Raw genomic sequence first — 4,060 nt, 5'->3', positions numbered from 1 at the left:
GTGTGTGTGTGTGTGTGTGTGTGTGTGTGTGTCTAAGAGAGACAGAGACAGAGAGAGACAGAGACAGAGAAAGAGAACCATTTCTGAGCCAGATGCAGGATCAAGGTCCTTACACGCTGCTAAATAATTAAAGAAGATTCTGGATCTCCCGAACGCGTGTTCCTGCCATGCGGGTGCACATAGAGCCGGCTACCGCCTCTGTAGCCTGCCCCCGAGCTGCTACCATGACGCCAGGCACCTTGCCCTGTCGCGCTCTGCAGAAGCTCCGTGAGGTGGGAGGGACCGGCCTTGTGTTCAGGACGAGGGAGCCATGACCCCACGACCGGGAGAGGTTCCAAGGCACGCCTAAGGCCCCAGCTAGCAACGGCGCTTCCTAGATCCAGAGCCTGGCCTTCGTTTCTGCATCCTTCGCCTTCGAACCTTCCCCTCCTTTGGACAGACTCCAGGCTTTCGCCACGACAAACATGTGGTCCCCACCTTCCCAGAGCTTCTCTGGAGTCTCTATGGTGCCGTTTGCCACCAGGCTTTGTGCATAGCTTGCCTAAAACGGACGGATCTCCAAGCTGGGTTTTGGGCCCGCGTCTACATTTTTGTATCAATTCGCTGACTTTCCGAGTGCAGATCAGCCGTTCCAATGTGTCTCATGAGCAGAGGAAGAAATCCAGGACCCGGGAGGTTAAGCACACGCCCCAGGTCAGTTAGCTACTGGGTGATGGAGCTGGGATGTGGGCCCTTGTCTCTTACATCTCGGCTGAAGCCCTTTCTAGCCTGTTGTGCTACCTTCGTGCTATGAGCTCTCTTTCCCTACTGAAACCTTTCAGACCCCATCTCTCGTCACTCCTACGTCAGCGGTACACGGGGTTCCTGCCCATCTTAGGGTGTGTTTTTATCCTCGTGGTGCTCTCTTGTCTCCATGGTGGACATAGCATGACAGGTCAGGCGCCAGGAAACGCGGGGTCTGTTTGTGGTCTCCATGGGGCTGGCTTCCAGGACCTTCGAGGCCTTGCTGAAGCCGGGCCCCCGTATGGACACCAGCACAGACTGGAGGGGCCTTCCCTGTTTGAGAGAGGAGACACTTGACTAACCCAAGCACACACAGATTACAGTCCATAGAAGACGAGAAATTGTTGCCTTTGCTGCAAGATGTGGCTGCAGGTTTGAGGAGGAGACATTTGTCTTTTCCTGTGGGTCCTCCTGAGCAGGGGGGGGAGATGCCAGCTCTTCTGAGGAAGCGCAGCCTAATGCTCAGTGTTGTTTGAATGGCAAGAAGATTATCCGAAAGGTAGTGAGCTCCCTGTGGCAGGAGATAACCAAGTAGAGGCTGCATACACCTCCCCCCCCACAATGTGGATCAGGGATCCGATTTAAGAGAGTTCGGTGACTTTGGTGCCTACCCAAAGGACCCAGGCACCTAGAATCCAAGACTTGCCTTTGCTTCTGGGAGAATTGGGGAGCAGGAAGGGGTGGAGTATAGCTTCAAAGACGGAAAAAGCCTTCTGCCTAAAGAGATCTCGTTGTTGGTCATCAACCAAAGATTTTGTGGGACGCTCTCTGAAATGTAGGTCTGGGCCTTGTTATTGAACCCTCGCCCCCGAGGGGGTGTCTAACTAGATGAAAGGCCACAGCACTTAGAGGGTGTTACAGAACCTCCTTCTGGGGAAACGAGCCCAGGAAATGGGCGGGGATTGTCCCGGACACTCAGTTGGAATTGACGGGGCAGATGAAAGTGCAGGAAATGGCCCAGCATTCAGTTCTGGGCTGCATGCAGCCCGGCCATCCACATGGACAGGCTATGGGTCTCAATATCCAGGGGTCCTTGAAGGCTGGGGTCCAGGGAGGCCTCTTCTGGGGGGTGAAGCAGGTCAGGAAGCCTATTCTGGCCCTGCCTGTTAGGAGCTGTGTCCGCGGGTGGGTCACGTGGCATCTGCGTGTGCGTTCTTGCCTCCAGGTAATGGTGGTAATGACTCCTCCCTCTCGGGGTGGGGAGCTCTCTCAGAGAGCAGGCATGTCGTGTTCCTAACACAAAGCGGGGGGAGGAAGTGGTTTGAATCCCACATCTTGATTTACTGAGGGTGTAGTCACTCTTCGAAGTTTCTTCCTCACTTTGGGGCCAGCCCAGACCAAGAAGGTTTCCTCTCTCTGTGTGGGTGAGCCTGTGCGTGCGTGCGTGCAAGCGTGCGTGCATGGGAGTTATCAGCCCTTCGCCGGCCGCAGGGTTCATGTCCACCTGAGGACCCGGGACTCTCAGACCTGCCCAACATGCTGAGACGCTCTGGGACCCCGCCAGACACATGTGTACCACAGTGAGAGCTGATGGGGTCCCTTTCACAGACGGGTGGACATGGGGTGGGGGTATTGCCCCTGGAAAATCAAATAATGGTGCAAACCACAGAAAATAGAACCACGTAAGCAAAAGAGTTCTCCTCATGTTAATTTTGACTCGCATAGATTTTCTTAAATCTTTGATGCCTGATGTTACCTCCATGTTAAAATCTGGTGTAAGTCTGGGTCTTATTTGACACCAAATCAGCTAATTATTGTCTTTGTCTCTAGGTCTTTCAGAGAGCGCTTTCCTTTCCAGACGGTCTGCCCCCATAAAACTTTGAGAATCACTGAGAGTCCCTGCTCAAAAAGGAAGATTTTCCTTCAGCAGGTGGGAGACTTGGGACCTAGATGTGGTTCTCCACCAACCCAGGCTTGACAAGCTGCCTCACCTCCCTGGGCCTCGGTTTGCCAGTTCTGCTTGGAGAGCAACAGTGCCTGCCCTATCCTATCTCATGGGGTGAAACAAGGCCTGTGGGGATGGAAGCACTGTGAAAGGCCAAGTCGGTCAGTTCCAGCTGAGTCTCACCTGAGGGAATTCCACAGGGACTCCTACAGACGTCGTGCAAGTGGTGTGCTAGGCTCCAGGACTTAGAGATGGCAGGACCCTCTGCCCCCACGAGCTCACCGTCTATCCTTATTTCTAGAACCGGACTTCCAGCCCTTGTGCCTATGTAGCAGAGAGTCTGTCTGCCCACGAGCTTTTGGCTATGGAGTTCTCGCCATGCTTGCCTCCCCTCCTCCCCACAAAGATTTCACCCTTTCCCCACCCCACATGCTCCTTCTGAGGCGTGTAGAGCAGGAGGGGTTTTCGTGTGCCCTCTTGTCCATGTGGGAGTTGGGGCCAATGAAGCTCAGAGGAGTGGTTGACTCACCAAGGCCCCATAGCAAGATGGCGGCCGGTGGGAGACCAGGTCTTCTCCTGCCTCTTTTTTTTTTTTGGAACAGCTTATCAAGATTTAATGTACCTTTATTTTCAACACACGGGACATATAGTATAAAGATTTCATACTGGACAAATGATATTCATTAAGCCAACAAAAGGGGGGGGGAAAGGGGAAGAATTTGCATTGTTTTGACTACAGTGTTTAAAATATAAGTATGCAGATTTTATCACCAAAAATTCTGAGTTGTGTTTATCAGGGACTTAAACTGAATCTAGGACTTTTTCACACCTCAATTAGAAAGAAAGCACCACAAAAAAAAACCTCCAGAAAACAGACGAAAAGTCCTGTTTGGCTGCTGAGGCCATAAGGGCTCTTTTGCATTGTGCCAAGATAGGTGACATCTGGCCAGAGATTAAATGGCTGTGTCTCACTTTGTGCAGGTTACCAACTTGCTTACTTGTGATACTATGAGAAGGTGGCTGGGAAGGGACCAGCCTGTGGGGACTGAGGGAATACACGCACGGGAATGTCACGTGTACACGTCTTTCCTGGCATTGAGTTGCAAAGCAGAAAGACCAGGGAAGCTCAGAGCTCGAGTGGCCCAAAACAGTCCCTGTGTCTCTAAGGGCCAAGAGGAATGGCCGCCTGGAATTTCACCAGCGCTGGGACTCAGGATTAGTGAGGGAAGACATCTTAGGGAGGGCCCTTCCCAGCTTCTGTGGACCCAGCCTGGAGAAGCCAGTGCCTGGGGATGCCTCCATGTTGTCCAAGGTCCGTGCAGGCAAGAGTAGAATCAATGAGCCTGGACCAGCCTTCCTGTCTACCTTTCCTCAAGGGAAGACGTGGTCTTT

The 4,060-nt window shown here is 52.8% G+C and overlaps 1 long non-coding RNA gene across 1 annotated transcript; it reads left to right on the top strand.

The window, feature by feature from the left end:
- Positions 1–2,040: 2,040 nt before the first annotated feature.
- LOC121105505 lies at positions 2,041–3,445 on the top strand. Its single transcript, XR_005838024.1, has 2 exons — positions 2,041–2,303; positions 2,554–3,445. It is a non-coding gene; the product is annotated as an uncharacterized LOC121105505 (long non-coding RNA).
- The last annotated feature ends 615 nt before the right edge of the window (positions 3,446–4,060 follow it).

The sequence above is a fragment of the Ursus maritimus genome, unplaced genomic scaffold, assembly GCF_017311325.1.
Source record: "Ursus maritimus isolate PB19 unplaced genomic scaffold, ASM1731132v1 scaffold_27, whole genome shotgun sequence".
NCBI classification, from domain to species: Eukaryota; Metazoa; Chordata; class Mammalia; order Carnivora; family Ursidae; genus Ursus; species Ursus maritimus.
Note: the sequence above shows the minus strand (reverse complement) of the source record. Positions and strands in the feature narration are given on the sequence as shown.